Genomic DNA, 21225 nt, shown 5'->3' with positions numbered 1-21225 from the left:
TGGCTTTTTGCAGACTTCTGGCACATCTGCTCATTCAGAAGGTCAAGAAAGCAAAACAGGCACATCCATCTCTTCTGATCTCAACAGCAAGGACAGGGCCAAGACAAAAACATAAACAAATAAACTTCTACTCTGGAGAAGGCAGGACAAATAGAAACCTGTTTGTGTCATGGTCTACAAAGAACATGGATCTATGAAGCAGTGTTTAGCTCAAACCACAGTTACCATAAACTAAACTTACTTTAAGTGTCTCCAACATTTGTAATTTATTTTTTTAATTAGATCAGAGCACAGATGTTTAAAATATTTTAGCTGGTTTGTCTGGTGAAACATTTAAAATTTGCAAAATAAAATGCCACCAGCTTGCAGACTTTATGGTACCTACAAATTATGGCTAAAAATATAGAAAGGTCATTTTTAAATATATTATAAAACAGTAAATCATGGTCTCCAAACACCTCATGTTGTCATGAGGTCTGATGCATGGATTGCTGATGGACGGCCAACCCACTTTACTGAAGTTGAAATGATTTTTGAGGTAAAGTGCCTGTTGGTAAATGAATGGGGCTTTAAGAGTCTCAGCTGAGAAGTTATACACAGAAAAATAATGTCCTCTCTTTTTTCCTAAGGAATTTGTAAAAATCTAGATATTGATTTTTCTTACCATTTTATATATTTATACATTTTTTCCTCACTTGTAACTCAGAAATCTGAAGTATGTTTCCTTAAAACTGCATCACTACTGCTTTATAGTGTTAGAAAACTAAGGATCAGCAGTCTGAACTCCCTCGTTATCACATCAAGTATTGAATCAATTTTTGTACAATGCAGGACAGAATTGTCTACTAGGTGAAAAATTTTGGCTTAAGACTTTAAATATGCTCAGTGCTTAGAATATTTGCCTTTGGCCCCATGACCAGGTTTTCAGCAGTTTTACATGATTTTTTTTACTTTCTAAAAGGGCTGGGGGAGCAGAAGGGAAGAAGTCAAACCACACACACACACACACACAGACAAAAGAGGCATTTTTAATGTGTAGGCTTATGGACTCCAAAGCCAGGAAATTCTTTCTTAAATTTACCCTCTTGGCATGGCAGTCCAGATAGCATGTAATATTTGTCTCTTTTCCACCTTTGATAGAGGTTCATGTTACAAAGTGAATTGTTTCCTTTTAACTGAAGGCTAAAGTTCCGTTCATGACATTATGTGAAACTGTCCCTTTGTGGTTTAAGAAATAATATTTTTTCCATATTGGCCTGAAATAATATTCCTCTGACCAGTTTCAGTTTTTAAAGTAGAAAACCAGATAATTTTTTAATAAAACAATTTGTATATTTCAGATCTTAAAAATTGATGTCCCTTCTGGTAATCAGGTTTTTTTTAAACACTTGAACCCTTTAATGACCTTTCCATCGATTCTTGCCCAAAGCAGTAGTTTTCAATAATCAAAAAATGTGGTATCACACCTAAAAGTGGTGGTTTGTTTCTTTGTTCTGTTCAGCATTTGGTAAATCGGGCAACTTTGTATGTATGTACTAAGTACACACAGGTTTAACAAGCTAATATCAGGCATCCGTGTTTTTTTCATGCTGCCCTGAAATACAGTGGTTCAATATCGTGCTTTCAGAAATGCACTGGCCCCTTATTTCAGCATCAAATAATTGTCACTTGAATAACCTTTAAATTTCATGCCCTTCATTTCCTTAATGTTTTACAGCAGGCTTGAGTACTTATTTTTAATTACATTTGAGATGGTATTTACCAAATATTCAAAATAATTTATTTTTATTATGTAATTATGTCATCCTAAGAAGAAATGTCAAAATAAAAATAAAACTTAGTTCAGGATAAAAAATTAAATTTCACAGTGTAAAACAAATCAATTTCCTTACATTTACTTCTCAAATTTATGATGGAAGTCAGTCTTCGGTGGTGGTGAAAGTACTTCTTGGATATCCAAACCTCAGCCACATTTTTACTAGCTATCCCACCAAAATAAATAAAGAGGATATATTAAAATACCTTAGAACAAAGAAAATATTATTCGAAAATCCACTTTTGAGCTAAGGAATCTGCATATCAGTTCATCTCTGGCATAGTCTCTGCACTGTGTAGCAATGAATGGAGCACTGAATAGATTTTTCATGAATGAAAGTGCCACTATTACCCTGAAAGTAAACAAGTAGGTATTTTTGTAACAATCATACCATTTTTATGGGTAAAAATCAGAAGTATGAAACCTGAATACAGGTTTATCTACAACACACAGAAGAATTTATTCATAAATTTAGGTGGGACTGCTTGTTACAGTCAAATTTTGCCATGGCTGTGTTAAACTCTTTGTATTCAAAGTGTGTTGGTAATATATTTATCTCCCTCTAAGCCCTGTCTTCACCTCCCAGCAGTAATTGATGCTGAAGTTAATGTGAGCTGCAGGCCAATATCTATGGGATGCAGCCTTGTCAAAAATGGATGTGTAGGAGGACATCACAGGAATTCCCATGTTTTTGATATAATTGTAGAATTTATAAGCAAATGCAGAGGAAAACTGGTAGAAGAAATGGAAAGCAGCTCATGATTAAATTAAAATTTCAGATCACTTTTATTCTTGGTGTCTTAATTTAAAAACTGCTTTAGAGCTAGTACTTACATCTAAGTAAAAGCGTTCCCTAAATAAGATTCCATCTTGGATAATTATTTTTTTTACATACTAAAATATTTTCTACTCCATCTCTACTCCATCCATTTCTACTCATCTCAATTTTACTGTAAGCATGTCTCGGCTATCGTGAGTATGAACTGCTTTGGTTTTCTATGTAATGAACTAAATTAGATTTTAAATCTGAAGAACACTTTTGTGCTGCATACAGAAGTACAGCAGAGTGGAATCTGATAACCTTGGTCTTTCAAAAATCTGTAAACTAATGCCTCTGGGAATGTTGACAACAAAAATGAAAGAGATTGCTGTGGTTAAAATACAACAACATCCAGCAGTTACCATTTGTGCTCACAACAATAGGTCTCAAGTTTCTAAAGCTGAAGTTGCACATCTGCCATTTCTCAGGCTCTAAGAATGAGATTTTGTTTTCTCTTGCCTTAACGGTGGCAAAATCTGTAATATCATGAGCCTTGAGAAAATACGCAGTGATGATATTTTTAAATTTCTAGTCGTTTTGTTTACAGAATCACAGAATCACAGAATCTTAGTGGTTGGAAGGGACCTTTGAGATCATCGAGTCCAACCACATTAAAAAAAAAAAAAAAAAAAACCAAACAAAACAAAACACACACAAACAAACAAAAAAACACAACACAAAACCAAACAAACAACAACCCCCCCCCCCAAAAAAAAAAAAAAAAAAAAAAAAAAAGCAAGCAGCATCCATCAACTAAACCCCACACACAACACCCCACCACAAACCAACAATCCCGGGCACTAGAGCATGCCCTGAAGAGCCACATCTACACGTTTCTTAAATACCTCCAGGGATGGTGACTCCACCACCTCCCTGGGCAGGCTGTTCCAGTGCTTGACCACTCTCTCAGTAAAGTAATTCTTCCTAATATCTAATCTAAACCTCCCTTGCTGCAGCTTCATACCATTTCCTCGGGTCCTGTCGTTATTCCCTTGGGAGAAGAGGCCAACCCCCGCCTCTCTACAGTTTCCTTTCAGGTAGTTGTAGAGGGCAATGAGGTCTCCCCTCAGCCTCCTCTTCTCCAAACTAAACATGCCCAGTTCCCTCAGCCTCTCGTCATAGGACTTGTTCTCCAGACCCCTCACCAGCTTGGTGGCTCTGAATAATACTTGAATAAGTACAGCAAATTTTTCTGGGGTTGTCTATTATTTTCCTCTGTCTTCAGACCAGAGTTGTTTTGATCTTAGACTGCTTTTCTCATATGCCATCTACAGTGCATTAGGATGTCAGAAGACATACCATCATTTCTTTACTTACCCCATGTCAGTAATTTTGGTAGTTGATATGCCCAGGGAATGACATTCATCTTGAAGGCAGTTGTTTTTTATAAAATAATCTCTTTTCCTATGAATTCTTCCACTCTTATTTGTTTGCTAAAATAAAACCTACTTGGTAAACTGACTAACATCAGATCACGTGCTGCCTAATTTTAACGATTATCCCACAGGCAAAAGTAAATGTGTTTTGCTACATTTGTCTAGATTTTCTAAATGCTTCCATTCATTCTACTAGCTGTTTGTAGAGGAAAACAGTAAAGGATAAACTTTGCTGCAATAACCTTGAAATATTATTGACTCCAGAAAAAGAGGCTACAACTAATTTAGGAGATCTGCCTAAATGCTTAGTTGAGAACCTAACAAAACTCATATCACAAAATATATTTCTTCAGTGTGTCAATATCAAATTGGCCTCAGTAGAAACAGTTGATGACATCCAAAATATTTCTGAGAAGCGACATTGAAATTTGCTAAAGGTGATCATAGAATTGTTTAGGTTGGAAAAGAACTTTAAGATCATCAAGTCCAACTGATCACACCATATAATTCTGCAAATGTGGATTTCTGTGTCACTCACGTTTTTAAACAAGCATTGAGCATTACGTAGCCAGCCCCATTTATGTCATTTATGGCATTAGGCTCTTCACAGAAGCCACCAGTGACCCAGTTTTGTACTTAGTGTGGAAAACCATGAAGATGAGCTGTGTTTTACTGCTGGCCAAATGAACAGTTTGCATCTGTGGCATAAGCTATTTTGTGTACGGAGCTCAATGAGTGCACCATTTTTAATGAGGCTTTCACGGCTGGGTGCAGCACTGACAACACAATCTGATCCAAACAGCTGCAACCATGAAGACATCATGTAGCTGGCAGAATTTTTGTTGCATGTTTTGACTAACAGAATGTCAATAAGTCCATCAGAAACCATGAAGCTGTTTGTTTTGTCTTCACTGGAGATATCTGCAGTGAAGTCATAAAGCTAGAAAATGCAGAAACCTTAGTCAGGGTGAGCTGTGTCAGCGGTGAGGCTCACTAGCCGTGCAACGTGAATCTGTTAGGGTGTCGTCCATTGATTGACTAGAGGTCTATAAATTAACAAAAGGCTAATCAACAAAGTTTTAAAAAATGGGACAAATTATTCTTATTTGGTAGATAAAAAAATCTCTGTGAAATGGAAAAATCGAGTGTTAAAGTCGGGAAATACTTCAATGTTCCAGAATGCGAGTAATTTCTTAAACTTCACTAGAGTGACAGCCTTTTATAGATTGTCTTTGAAGCCCTCGAATATATTAATCAGCAGACATCAATCCCTCTTCATGTCATCTTGTTGTGAGAGACTTGCTCGCTTTGATTTAGGCTTAATCATGTCCCATACTTTGGGAAATTGTGTTATGTGCCCTGTGCACTGAATCTCAGACTTGGATTAATTCCGTTGGCGATAGCTGATATGCTACGTATGGATTGCTGGCTGGTCATTGTATTTTAACAAATAGATCAGATGTTCAAATTTCAGCCTCAGTATTACATTACCGGAAGAAAGTGACAAATAGATAAACATTTAAACTGTAAGTAAAAGTGTCCATTCAGTGTATTGCTGTGGTTTGGAGATCAATCACTTTTGAAGCTGAAATTTCTATATATGCTTAATAACAAATGATGATTTTTTTAATTTTTTCTTTCCTTGGGGAGTGTGAGAAAAAAATATGTTCGTCATTTTTGAGTTCTGGAATGTTTTGTCTTTTTATGCTGCCAGTTTCTATTTAATTTGGGGATAACTAAAAAAGCAGCTAATTCTGATACCTCATTGCATGCACTCCTAATTAAGTCAGTTGATGCATGAGTCTTTTGCCTCCAGATCTTTTGTTTTCATTTAATTTGAATAACATACAGTGCTTTTTTACATTTAGTATTCTAAAACTGGAACAATATTAGTCTTGTGATCCAGCATTTAGGTTGGGAAATTCTAAAACTAGGATTGCCCGGGTGTCTTGAGCATGTGACACTGAATGTATTACATTGAGTTCCCCAAGTGACCTTGAAGAATCTACAGAATTTCAACAAATTACACAGATCCAGGATGTCTCTGTACTGATGCGAAGTCAGAAAGGTCAGTTTAATACTTCTAAACCTTGTTGTACCTGTTAATGTAATGGAGATGGACATAGTGGAATGAAATTCCTCAACATGTGATTATTTCCTGACACATAAAGTCCTTGAAAGACCTTTGCCAGTAGTTAAGCAAGGAGTCCAGCTCCTGATTTGATATAAAAGGCTCCCTGACCACATTCCCATGTAAGCTCAACTCTCAGCAGGGTATTAGGGACATCTGTGTGAAAAAATGCGTATCTGTCTTTACTTTGTTAAATTTTCATCTTATTTATCCTTTCTCATGGTTTTGATTCTGTGTATGCACATAAACATGCTGCTGCTTTTCATTCCTGTAAAACGCACTGGAGAAGGCAGCGTGTTGGGACTCGATGATCTCAAAGGTCCCTTCCAACCACTAAGATTCTGTGATTCTGTGTTGAAGCTGACATCGTTGTAGTAACCAGAACTATTGCAGTTTCCTTCAAACTTGAGTTCTGAAATGTAAAAGTGTGTTCATACTTTCATAGGTATGTAGATGTCATGTATACTCCTGTTCCTATAATTACATATCTTTCTTATAGACATAGACCTGCATAAACATATTCATACACTGTAAAACTTTACTGGTCAAAAAAGAAATTAATCTTTTGTGCTTGGGAATCCTGACTGCACTAAAGCTAGCAGGGACCTTGTCTCTGGTATCAGTAGGGTTATGATTACATGCTGAGTTTGAGAAAAGGGGGGAGAAATATTTTCTCAACCTACTTTTTCATTACATTTCAGAGGTCTACAAGTCTACAATATGTGCTGGTCTGATGAGCAACAAATAGGTACTGAAAAACCCATGATCTTTTAAAAATAGTTTCAGAGAAACCCGTAAACATTTGGAATAATTTGGCGCACTCATTTTTCTATTTTAGATTTTTTTTTAAAATCTGAGAAATGGGATTATGAGTTCATTTGGGCTCTTGTATAAATACTTTCATTTTTCAATAATACTAAACCAAATTTAGTTATATAATGAAAACTTCTGTACTTCTAAATGGCATCAATACAAGCTTATGAAATTTGCAAAATTTGGAAATATTGCAGCTCTTTGTTCCACTCTAATGTTGATTACTACAGCTTCTTCAAAGTAGTGAAAATGTCTCAAAGGAGAGAGAGTTCATCTGTTAACGTGTATCAGTTGTATTTCACACTCACTTTTCAATGTTTTGTTTCACATCATTTTTTCAAAAAAAATCTAGTAATTCACTGAGTACCTAAACTGGGAATTTTCATATGTGTAGGCAGCAGCTACCTTAGATCTAAATACCAACACTATTGATAGGCTTTTGGGTTTTTTTTGAACAAAAGACTCACAAAATAAAACCAGTTTTGACTATTTGTTTGATGTTTTCTAACAAATCTTTTTTTCTTTTTTTCCAATAATATTTTTGTTCCAAGACAGCTTCCCAAGGTGTTTGCATTCCATTTTTTCCATTATGGCATCTTTGGGGAAGGAAAAACCAACTTAGCTGTGTTGAGAATTATGTAATGAATTTTTTAAAAAAATAAAATCATAGAATCATGTAGGTTGGACCCTTAAGATCAAGTCCAACCAAACTACTGCTTGACTGTTACTTTCTGTGAATTGCATGGATGCACATAAAACGAAGACTACAATTTGCATTTTCATAACACCTCTTGAAGGTTTAGGAACAAAGCATTGTAGACGTATAAGAAAGGAGAAGCTTGTTACCGTGTCATTCTGAAGCACAGGTCCTCATCAGCCTGTGAAGGTTGTGGTTCTCAGTTACACACACGAGGTCTGACTCGTGTCACACCAGTTTTATCATTGTGTGGCTGCATCGACTTCAGAATGCCTATGCCTGATTTATACCTGTATGAAGCCACAGTGAAATCTCGTGTATAAAGTGTAAGTACTAATCAGAGACCACATCAAGTGATTGCAGTGCAAAGTATATGAAAGCTGTCTGTTGTGCTGCGAGTTCCTTGCTGCAAACTGATAGCTTGACACAGAGTCTGGAGGTATGTTTAAGTTTGGTTAAGGCTCTACCTGCAAAGTTCATATGTTAATTTAATGTCAACATTTGTACCTACTTTCTGCAATCAGAATATAAAATGTTAGCCAATGAGGCGGTAACAAAAATATCAAATTTCATTACTTTTTGCTGACTTGGGACTTGCTCCAAGCCATTCCTGAAAGCAAAGTCCCAAGTGTTTATTGCGTCTCAGGAGATAGTTAGTACCTTTGCAGGATCAAAGTTGCTAGCTGTACCCATAACTTAAAGTGTAACATGAAACGTTGTCATTTTTGTAAGCTAACAAAATAAATTATTTTTCCGAGCAGTGCATAGCATCTGTATTCATTTCCCTAACGCTGCCAAACTTTTGCAAAGACCTGTTTTATGTAATTGATCTTTTTTGTGTGTGTGAAATATAGATGTGTGATGTGGATTTATGTTGTCTGATTTTGCTTTTTAACCTGCCTCTAAGAACAACAATATGCTCTTGAATTTTTTCTTTGTTTTCTTTCTTCTACTATAAAATTTATTTAAAAACTAAGATGCAACTTTTACGTTGTGAATCAGTAGTTTTCTGCAAAAGTATGTCTTTAGAACGCTTATTTAGGTGAAAGATTTGTTTACTGTTATGGACCAAAAAAAATAATAATCTGGCAACATATTATAGCGTTACAATAGGGGTGGGTCTTTCCATTGGCCATGAATCACTGAATGTTTCCAGAGGTGTCCTTGAATGGGACAAGGCTGTTGTGCCTGTAGCCTCTTCCAGAGTGTGAATGAGATCCATTTGACTGAACCTGGGTTTGGACAGGACACATTCCTCCATCTCAATGAACCTGCCTTTGCAGTCCACAGAGAACGTGGGGTCTGTGGCATCACTCATCTCGCTCCAAAGTAAACACCCAGGGTTTGATCAAAAGAATTGCAGCAAACTATAGCTCTAATGATGTTCACTAGATGTCCGTGTAGTAAAAAGAGAAAACAGACAGCTCCTTAGATGCTCGCTGTGCCACCTGCTTCAGGGTTGAAGTCCCTGAGCAAGGGGGGGTGCTGCGAGCACAATACCTCCTGTAGCTGGAGAAAGAAGGCTTTATCAATAGGCTCCTTGATCGAGCAGCCTGTAGTAGACACCAGCCACAAGGTTTCCTTTATTCTCTTTGTCTCTAATTCTTACACATAAGCTTACCCATAACCTGCTCATGGCTATTCTTCAGAGACAGCTCTTCACACTATATCTATTTCTTGATGTAGAGGGCAACCCCTCCACCCATTCTTCCTCACCCATCCCTTCTGAACAACTTGTAGCCGTTGATAGCCATGCTGCAATCATGGGATCCGTCCCACCAAGTTTCAGTAGTGGCAACTAGGTTGTAGCTTTCTAGCAGCATGGTGGCTTCCAGCTCCTCCTGTTTGTGTGCATTGGTGCAGAGGCACTTCAGCTGGGCTTTCAGCTGTATCACCTTTTTAGACGTGTCACCTTAATTCCTTTGAGGTATTCCACTGATGTGTCCTTGTTGACTCCTATTACCTCAGGAGCCCCTGGCTCATCTCTGTAAGACTTCACATGTGCTGCAGGGTACCCAGCATGCCTCAGAGCAAAGCTGTGGGCCCTCGCTGGCACTACATTCCTCTAACCTTGGGATGTTGCCCCACTGCTGGTCAAGCTGTGGGACAACACCACAAGCCTGATATTGTCTCCTTCCCCCTTCAAGTCTAGTTTAAAGCTCTGTCAATAAGCCCCACTGGCTCATGAGCAAAGACCCTCTTCCCCCTCTGAGAAAGGTGAATCCCATCTGATGCCAGCAAGCCTGGTGCTGTGTAGACCATCCCATTATTGAAAAACCCAACATTCTGGCAGTGACACCAGCCACAAAGTATTGCAGTTCCACTGTAAGGCACAGAGCCATAGGAAACCTGGCTTTATTAGTTCCAGAACTGCTTGGATTTCTTACACCATTTTCCCTAAGATGAATTTGTAGTTGGTAATGGGTCACTATGAACATGTTTTCAAGTGGTTCTAAAGAGAGGGGAAAAAACCACTACCCAAACAAACTATTATTTTCAAAATCTTCCCACTGCTTCTGAAGGTCAAATTTTAAGTACAAATCCATTTTAGTTTGGTTTGGGTTTTTGTTTTGTTTTATTTTATGTAATATATATTGGCTGGTATTTTTATCTTGCAGTGGAACAAAGAGCAGCTTCAACTCTAAGATGCTGGAGGTTGCCAGATTTTTTTAAAGAAGTAAAAATTTAAAAAAAAGAATATGTGACCCCTATATAGACTGTAACTTCTAAAATATTGTACCTTTACCTTGCTTTTATAAATTTCTTAGCGATGTTTATTTCCGATGTTTCTTATTTCCATCTGCAGCTTCCAATGCACATGGTGTAAGCAAAGCAGTTACATCACATTTTAAAATGTTTTTTAAGGTCAGTGGTTAGTTAAAGTCACAGGTACTCCAGAGGGAACACGATGGAATTTTGCTGGAACTTTATAAGAAGAAGAGTTACAAAAAGAATAATAAGTAGTAGGAATCCTCAATGCGAAAAAAACCCCCAAAAAGCATTTGCATTACTAAAGCGCTTAGGAATCAGGATCCCATTGTATTAAATACCGCGAAAAGAAGAAAACTTACTACAGGTGCCATTAAGAAGCTTTTAAAAGTAGAAATGCATATGCAAATTTTGTATCGGTTTGTTTCAACTCATTTTTCCTAAATAATGGATTATAGAATCCATCCAGGAATCAACAGGTATGGAAGAAAGGTATTTCAGAACTACTAGAAATTTTGGGTGGCGATCAACATTAATCGGGGCTGTCTTGTATTGGTGGCCTGTAGCATGGTGCTATGGCCTAGTGAACTGTCCCAAAGTAATGAGGCGTCTCTTCATTGCTTTTGAAGGAGGTACCAGTCTACAGCTGCTAATGGAGACTTCAGCTTGAGATGCATCCCCTGACAATAGAGCTCTCACGATGGCAGACAAATACCCTACAGGCTCCTTTACAAGTGAAAACAAGAAATTTATTCTAGTCTCGTTTTGCATACCTTAAGAGTATACCTTAAGATACCTTAAGAGTATTGGATACCTTAAGAGTATACCTTAAGATCCTTAGGTAGAATTGAAAAACAGCATATACTGCGTGGAAAATGCTGCCTGAAAACCACTGCTGGAAGCACTAATGGTTCTCCAGAAGACAGGATGACTACGAGGAGAAGTCAATCAACATCTCTGTTACGCTTGGCGCTACACCTCATTACAGTTGAAACAAGATTTTTCAATGAGTAAGGAAGGCAGGTTGATATAAAGACTAGGCAGATTGTTTTCATGGGAATTTTAGTGGTAGTCTCAGGAAAATGCACTTTTTGTGTCCCGAGATAGAAGCTCCAGCTGTTTCTAGGTCAGTGGCGTGGACATCACTTTACGCTTATTTTATAAGCCAGGAACCCACTGAACTATAAGGCGTTGTATCTTCCTGGCCTGGCACTGTGTCTAGCTGCCTCAAATTCAGATAGGAACTAAACCAGAGTACAAGACTGGGTCTACAAAAGATTCCTGAGAACTGTGGAATAAGAACACTAGACAATGCTGAAAATTAAGATTTGGATTTTATCCCAGGAGCTGAGAATTCTGAAACAGTCTGTTTACAGCAACATGCAAACCAGTTAATAGTCAATTTTGTGATAAGTTCCACACAGGCAATGATATATATAACACTGAATCTAACATAGACTGCTGCAACCATCAACAGCGATAGAGAGTTCTGCTTATGATTTCCTTACAGTCCCTTGGAACAAACTATACTATGACTTTGCTAAGAGATGGTTCCAAAAATTCTCCCCACATCTACCCTGTCTAGAAAAATAGTGTATTTCTCTTAGTTTACTGCATATTCCGCTTTGTGGTAGAAATAAGATAAACTCGACCTTTTAGGACATCCACCAAATACAGACATAACAAAATTTACCAGCATAAATCAAGTTAGGAGAGTTGGTTTTCAGATTTTTATGGCCAGGTTTTTGGTCATTTTTCTCAGAGTTCCTGAGAGTTGCTCTCTTGGCATCTCGTCTGTTGATCTTACCCCCAGGGCACATGCAACTTTCCATTTCCCAAATCCTTTTGTCTTGTAATCCCCATGCAATGGGTCACATTTGCTTTATTTGTTTGAGTTTATACGTCATGTTTCTTTAAAAAGAGACTGATGGGGTCAGGAACCTTTGGAGAAAGGCAGGAAGATGACTTCTCCCCAAGGAGTAACTGAATGTGCTTAGGCAGAGAAGTGTTCAGTACGTGGGGTGGAGTGCTCAGAGAGGGAGAGCTCAGCAAGAGGTGAAAATAGGACATTGCAGAGAGAAGGAGGGGACAGACACACAGCCAAGCCTGAGAGGTGATGGAAACAAACATTCCTGGGGACTTAGGAGGGGCTGTTCATCATTTGCCGCATCTCAGAAAACCACCATGTCACTGGTCCGAGACCAAGCCTGGAAGAAAGGACTCATTTGTGGGCAGGAAGAAATTTGTTTAGAGACGCTTTTGATCTTACTCTGGTTTACTTAAACATTTTAAGATTTCTCTTTTTTTAGAAAGGATAATTATTCTAACCTGTGTTCTGACAATGCCTCTTTTTTTCCTGCCTAAAAATCTTTGTATCTTGGATAGGGAATTTGCTCTAGGCTGATTGTTTACGATGCTCCCTGGTTGACTCAAGGTCCCATCATACAGTGTCTTCAAGCTTGCCCTTTTCAGAATTCCATTTATTTTCAGAACAAATCCTGGAGCTGTACACCCTATGCTTGACACCCTTTGCCTCAGTACACAAGCCTTCTGCTCAGCAGGATTATTTCTATGCACCTGTCCATCTTCATTCACGTGCTTGCTCCTGTTCATTCTCTGCTCGCCATTCTAATCTGTCCCCTAATTCTCCTTCCTTCCTCCTGTTCTCAGCTCCAGCCGCTGTCCTTGGAGGAGCCAGGTATTCCTTTTCCACCAGAAGGCAATTAACTAGTCACAAGTTGATTCGAGATTTTTTTTCTTCTTGACATAACATCATTACTTAATATGCACATTCCTCTGGTAAGGAAGCTTCTTGATAATCCAGGGAAAGTTATATATTCCAGCTCCTTTGGGATCTGGCTGGTTAGATTCACAAAGGAAACCTTTCTTGCTCAGTTCCAGTTATTCTACATGTTCCATCACTGCCAGCTTGAAGGATCTTGATGTTATGGCTACAGCTGGCACTGGCTGGCAATAACCCCTGATTTAGCCAACTTTCATCATACATTCATTGGCAAGAACCGCGCTCAGAGCAAACTGCCCAAGGTTCACATGCTATGTTAGAATGAAAAAGTACCTGAATGCAAAGTAAGGCAATATCTTTTGGGAATTTAAATCCCAAGAACAGAGGTACCATTTCAAACAAAAGTTTCTTCTAATCTAGAATCCTGTCTGCAGCTGTCAAGGAACAGTATTGAGAACTTCGCAAATATATCATGTGTTTTTTAAGGGTATTTTCCTAGTATCTAACAATTTTTTTTCATGGTCCTCCAGAACCTGAGGTCATAGTCTTGTATTTAATAACAACTTCGAGGTTCCTTTTTGCTTCCATGAATTTGTGCTGACACTTTTTGAACCTGTATGAACTTCTAGCATACGTAAGATCCTTCAGCAAAGAGTTCTGTTACTTAACCATGCAACGTGGGTGTAGCCACCCTTTTGAATATGCATCCCCCAAGTTTCTAATTCAAGTGACCTAATTCTAACTATAGTAAAAGAGGATTTCTCTCCTGAAGACCTTGCTCTTATCATAAATTTTTCTTTTCTAAAATGAATGAAGAAAATGAAAGATTCAAGTTGTTTCTTTCATGGTCAGTCTCTGCTGTGGCTGCCTGATATGTTGCAAGTGCTTCAATAGCAAAGATCCCATCTGGATGGGAATTTTCTAACAAGGAAGAAAGATTTATTGGAGTTGTTAGTTACCGGAGAAAGGTAACCCTCTTCCAAGTGCCACAGAATAAACCCTTCTGGCTTTATTCTGTGGCAGTTAGAAGACAAGGTGTGAACCAGAGGTCCCATGACCTCTGATGAAGGATCTGTCCCTTAGACACATCCTAGTCTGACGAGAACTCTTTTTTTTTTCTGAGGAATCAGGGCTGTTCTGCTGAACAGGTAAAATTGGCTAATAAAAGAAATGAGAATAGCTCATTTAGATGCTCAAAGGGAATGAATGGACTGAAGACACCTGGAGCCTACCAAAACTTCTTTCTTCAAAGTGGAGTTTCTGAATGAAGTTGGGGAGAAGCCATGTTCCCTGTTGCCTCAAGTAGCCTCGACTAATCAGGTATGTAACTGCAACTGTGTCTTTTTATCAAACAGTAGAAGATTGCTGTTTTGTATTGGATTGATGTTTTATACTAGAATTCAAATCTCATGCAATCTTTGTTGGGTCTCAACAGACTGCTCTAACATGGAAGGAATTACCCTTCGTGAGATACTGCAGTGTGCAGGCAAACCCACAATACATCCACAGTTTTGTTCAAGCATACACAAAATTTAATCTGCAGAATACCAGCCGCTGCTGCACGCAACCAGACTCTTAAATCAGCTCTCATCTCTGCCTATCTGGAAGTGTTTTCATCCTTGTCTGATCTGGAAGAGCCCAAGATTTTTCAAACTTAACAGTTCTGGGGGAAGTCCATTGTTTTGCGGAATATAGGAGTGATTTTCCTTAACAATTCCTATGACCACTGGAGTCTTGGCCCACTGCAAGCAGTGTCTATGCTACAGGCAGTAGGGAGGACATTGCAGGGAGGGGCTGCTCTTCTCTAAAGTCAGTGCTGACAGCAGCATCCTCCGTGGTGCCAGAAGGACTGATGTGGGTGACTCAAGAGGGGTTGTTCTTCCATCTGTTTCAGTACCAAAACAATGTCCCAGCAGGGTGCTGGAAGCTATACAGGGGATGAGATGTAAAAGCCTACTTTTCAATGCTCCATTACTCTGTTTAGTGTTTGCTTGTCTTCTCTATTGTGTTTTTGATGAAGTTTTAATTATTATTTATTATATTTTTAATGCCACATGCCAAATGCTGTGGATGCAATGAAGATGGTTGATAAAAATAATAATCAGTATTATGCGCAAGAATAATTTTGTAAAAATTGTCCCCTCGCCTAGGGAGTAGCCTCAGCGAGATGGTACTTCTGCAAAACATTTTACTACTCACACTGTTTCTGTAGCTTTCCTTCCTACATGCCAAACCCATAATTGAATCTGCCCTCTTCTTTCTCATGGTAGGTAAGGAATGATATCTACTTTTAACTTTCATCTTAATTTCCAGGTATGTAAAGTGCCTTGGCCAAAGCAAAGCTGCAAGTTTGTGGCTAAACCGGGAAGACTCCTGGTCCCCAGTCTCCTTGCTTTAACTGTAAGACCCTGCAGTAATCTACTTAACGTATTTATGGGTAAAGTTCTTTATGTGCACTAAAAATGACATTAACAGTCTAACAAGTTGCCTTTGTTAGCAGGCTAATCAGAAGGAAAGAGTGCTGTGGCACTTTTTTCATCAGAAAATGTAAAATATCTTTCTACTGTCCAATTTTGAATTTTTTAAAGAGAACTGGCAAGAGGCTTGAATTACCTCTGTAGATTTTGCATTGCTAATTTTAAGTCTGTGTAAGTGAGCAATTGGGGGGCACAGCCATGCCAAGCACAGACGAGAATTAGATATCAGTTAGGGGAATTGGGAGTAAATCAGCGCAGGAAAGCCTTAAAAGAAAATGCACAAGTCACGGAAGGAAAAAAATACTTCAAAAGGCAGGAGTCTGTGACTGGTTACAGCTGTCAGGAAACATCAGTCCTGCTCCCAATCTTCTTTGCTATTTAAGGAAAGAAAAGAAATCTGAAGAATTTAGTTTTAATTATATGAAATAACACGCTGGGGAAGCTGAGCATGCCAGGGCCTACCCTGTATCTAATGTTTCACATAATTTGCCTGCTGCCCTGGCTGGGAGCTCCTATACATGCCTGTCATGTGAACTGCAGTTGCCCAAGGCTTTGGGATTATTCTGGTTTTGTGCCATAACACTCTGTTCCTGTTGCTTTAAACCTGATTAATGAATCGGAAGTTGAGTTGATTTAGTACTTCAGGTACCAGCTTAAAATTAATGGTTGTAATAACTTCCTCAGATCCTATTGCCTTATTCTCCCTGTTATCTTTGAAGAAAGGCAGAGAAGAGCAGCAGGTTAAATTTCAATATAACTTTGTTTCATTAAGCTCTGGAGACTCAGATGCAAATGCAGATGGCGGAAATTGGGTGTATGTTATCCCTCCCAATAAAGTCTCCAGGCACTGTTAGAGCAGGTACATTAGCTGCAAAGACATGCAAAATTGTTTCTAAGCTTTGTTCACCTTCCGGCTAGGAAAATGTTCTCTCCCCCCTTAACAGCAGCAGCAACAAAAAACCAACCAACCAACCAAAAAAATCAAGGGAACGACCAAGGTCTGCCTAAGTAAGAGCAAATACCTTCCTTATTCTCCTTGGTGCTGCCTGGCGTGACAGTAGTCGGGTGTCCCCGCTCCCCTGGAGGGAGTTCAGAGCATAATCCACAGGACAAGCCTGGGAACAGGAAGGGGACCTGGGGAGGCAGCACGCCCCCGCTGCTATGCCAAAGCGCCACAGAGCCCTACTGTATTTGCCGTGCCCCCAGCTCAAAGAGAAAGTTTTGTTTCATCTGTTCTGGCAACTTCACAATTCCCCTTCTAAAGCCCCTGAAACTGAGCTGTGGTTGTGTCACATGAGATGCACAGTGCAAGAAAAACCGGGTTGGACTCAATGGCACAAAAAATCCCAAAATGCAAGTGGAGCTAAAGCACTACCGAGCGCTTAAACGCTGCCTGTTGCATAGGAGCAGCAGGTAAAATCAATGATCAGGGAAGAAAAGCTGCCCTGAGAGCACCACACGTGTGCCGTTCAGATAGATTACCGAGAAGCTCATCTGCCTCCTCGCGGGAGAGCTGGCCATGCCTAAATTTACCCTACGACAATGGATGCAAGGACAAGAAATATCCAAGCTACTTCCTCTGGAAACCAAACACGCTTTTCTAACCCTTTCCACTCTTGACACTCCCTGCTGATAAAAAGAAAAGGCAAGAGAGCGTAAAGTTCATCGTAGCGCAAACTGATAAATTGGCTATATCTATATTAATGGATCAGAGTTCATTTTGAATTTTCAAGGACAGTACTATGGATTTTAGAGTCTCAGGTTACTGAGAGCAGAGCATTAATATGCTCTAAATCCTGGGGTTTTCATACAGATTTAGTGCATCTACTGAACGGAAATCACACTAACTAAACAAACCCAAATAATCCCAGGGGTTTATGTAGGACGCTGTCTCAGCTTCAGATGTTTCGAACTTTGGGTGTTCATTTCCTTTAATGCTAGTCTCCAAAGGTCTGCAGTTCAAAGGGGAAAAAAAGCCGAGCATTTGTGCTTGAATAACACTGTGTACTGTTTATTCTATTAGTGACGGTGATCCAGGCGCTTGTATCATTCTTTGTATCAGACTTTGACACTTGGATGTCTATCGTTGGATTGGCTGTTAGTTACAAAAGGCTGTTGCTTCAGTCATTGCTTGAAACACTGGAATGAAGCCTGGGCCTCTTGGACATTTTAAGTAGCTGGTTTATTTGTCTTTCCAAAGCAATTTATCTAAATAGGCCAACACAATCAAATTACATGGGATTCTAAATACATTCCACTGCCCAGATTGACATCTTAATTAGAACTTTGAAAAAATAATGATTACCTTTCGTCTCCCAAAATTTCACAAACCTTTCTTAAAAATTGGCCAGTGAATATCACTAACGGCCACACAAAGCTATTTGTTTTTTAAAGTTGATCAGACTTTCCATTGGCACATGTCCTGGCAAAAAAAAAAAAAAAAGCTACAAGGAGAAATACAATTTATGCTGGTTCAAAAACACAAAAGCAGAGAATCACTGATAGTTCCAGTGATGATCTTGATCTTGCATAAAAGCTTTCTTATCCACCTTTGGCTAAAATAGTGCCTTATAAAAATATTTATTTTCCAATATAGTGTAACCTAATTGGGTTACACAACATTGTGAGTAATTTAAAATACCATGATGATTGCATTGCCTTTTCCACACTGCTTCCAACTGAACTTTGTTTCCACAGGGACTAAGTTGAACTATTGCTGTTAAGTGTCACTTTGACTTTTTCTGTATTCAAGTAGAAATTGCTTCATGTATCTCAAAGTGGGCTATCATCTGTGGATGAATGAGGATAAATATTCCAACTACTCAGAAACAGAAGACTTTGGAGTGTGTGAAAGACAAACTGCATCAGAGCTAATGGATGAGGATTTAACAAAATGCTAACTAGCATTACTACTTCCCTTGGTTTTCTGTGGGTCATTAAAGTGAAATGAGTTTTAGACACCTTAAAAATGCACAGCCAGTTGATTTGCACCAATCTTAAAAAAAAAAACAACCCAACAAAAAAACTCCAAAACAACAGAATTTCAGTATAGCTTTCAGAATTGCAAATAGTTTTTTTTAATATCTTGTGCCAGGTGTGCTTGTTTGAGGGTCTAATACCAAGCTTGAAAGATGGACATTTTCTTTTAAGATAGTTGTACCTGACCACAAATTATATCATAACTGCATTGCTCAATGTGAAGTACAATTTGCTAGAGGTTAAAAATTGTTAAATATTAGTTGAGTTAGCAGTCTTGGTGCATAAGAGCAAGGCTCCGTTCAGTGGAAATTACGTTAGAAGTTTCCCTCCAGGAACATACAGCAGCCCTGAAGAGACACCAGCACCAAGAACTGGGCCTTGAGACAGCTTCAAACCTTATTCATGACCACTTTCATTCTAGGGGACCAAAAATGAACCTAGTCTGGCATAAAATCCCCTGAGAAGCAGACAGCTGAGATGCAGGATTCTCAGAACCAACCGCTTCGATCTACAGACCCTCTTGCATTGCTTGCTAATGTAGACATAGCCTTGGTGACTTTGGGAAGTTTCAGCTGCTCTATCTGTGAGCAGTTCATTTAAAGTAGTTGGCAATATTTACCATTTTCTTGAATACCACTTTCACCTTCACAGACATGTCGTACTGTTTGATTACAAACTATCTGAATGAAAATAATGACCATCAGAAGTTTGATGCTGTGTGTGTAGACACCATAATACAAATCAGTTCCTATATTCCTTATCTTCTTGTTGCAATTGTGTGGTCATACTCCTTTTATTGCATTTATTATATTCAGTTTCTATTATCACAGCTGGCGTCATGCCCAGTATTTTCCAGTATTTGAGCAAAAACTTACGAGGGAGGCAGGGAGACATGGATGGATGGATGGATGGATGGATGGATGGATGGATGGATGGATGGATGTCAGTCCAGCAAACAGGATAAAGCTATTAAACACTGAATAATGAATATAGGAACCTGTATGAAACGGAACAGAAAGAATAAGGAGAGTCAGAGACTTGTGATCAGCAGAACTGTTGGAAAGATGGCACCGAAAGACTAGTTGAGGAGATTATGAAATTGGAATTCATCAAATGCAGGGTGAGAAAATGATGCTACATGAGAGAAGACAGAGAATGTGGGAGGATAGAGTTGTCACTGCAGAAATCCAGCTTGGTCACGTTAGAACAATGTCTGCTCTGCATGTGTACATCATCTTGTATTTGTGTGGTAGATCTAGTAGCTGTGCTGCTTGCTAAGGAAATAATACCCGGTTGGCAGCTCCGGGAGAGAAACTGAGATGGAAACGATAATATCAAAGTGGGAAGTCCTTGCTAATGCCAAGAACAAATATGTGAGACAACAGGTAGGAAAAATTTCACAGCGATGGAAGAAGGGTGTAAGAGTATCAGAGCTAAGAAAAATATCAGAAAAATTGAAGTTGAATAAGATGCAGAGGAAAGGGAAGAGGTTTAAGGTATAATATAATATATGATCCAAGACAATATTATCTCAATCAAAGACCAAACAGAGTATTCTGAAAACAATGAGATGACTTAAGGAAGAAATACTGATTTTATTAGGAAGAGGTAAAAGAAAAATTAGATTCCTATTTGCCTTCCTAAAAAGGGTGAAAGGACAAATAGGTTGAGATATAAAGAAACACTGCAAACATGATTTTGTTTACTGGCAAACAAGTAAGCGATAATGCTGTTTATGACTAACCTGTCATAACAATTTGCAGGCTCACAGGTTCATGGAAAGCTCTGTGAGAAACAACAAAAGTTGTCCTTGGAAATGAAAACTTCACTGTTGTGCATATTAAAATACCTTCTCTCATGTTCCTGAAACAAGCCAGCCTTCTTCAGATATACTCTAAATAAATGAAAAAGCAATGCTTTGCTAGCCTGCATGATATGACTTTCAATTTATCCAGGATATATAGCCTGTCAAGATCTGTAATTCCACAGCAGGCTAATGTGAAGCTTGTCTGAGTTTCCTTTGTGAGTAGGATAGCCTTGCCCACAGCTATTGAGTTGCTGGTAAAAGAAGTGCAACTTTTATTAATTGAATTGTTCATCTTAAATGGCACACATTAAAGAAAAAATGAGACTGGGTCAAAACCTCACTGACACTAGAAGAATCTGTAGAATTTCTACAGATGAGAATCTGAAACAGAAGAAAACAGGATCCTTCCAAGCATTAAAGATAGTTTTTTTTTCTTTTTAACATTTTTGCTTTGGGAATGCCACATACCTTTGGAAGTTTGTCAACTTAATCTAACCAAGCAGTGGATGCTTGCACAGGTACTGAACAAACACTGTGCTGGAGAGGTCTGTACATTATGTTCAGACACCAGTAAACACAGAGTTGCCAAGCTGAGCAAATGTTAGTTTTCCAGTTGAGCGAACAAAACTTGATGTGCTTAATTCAAACTGATTAGGCAGTGCTTGAGCTTGTACTTTTATGTAACTTCTTTATTAAGGTATTTCTGTTGGCAAATATTTGAATACCTGCTAGTTTGTTTCTGAGATGCTGGAAGATAATGACATTTAAAAAGAAGGGAGAAAAGTCTAACAAATCCAGGTAAGAAGCAGAACTTCCAATTAGTTAGAAATGAGACATCCGCTAACTTGACCCTCTGC

The sequence above is a fragment of the Numenius arquata genome, chromosome 6, assembly GCF_964106895.1.
Source record: "Numenius arquata chromosome 6, bNumArq3.hap1.1, whole genome shotgun sequence".
Lineage (NCBI taxonomy): Eukaryota > Metazoa > Chordata > Aves > Charadriiformes > Scolopacidae > Numenius > Numenius arquata.
The sequence above is the reverse complement of the archived record's forward strand: the minus strand, read 5'-3'. Positions refer to the sequence as shown.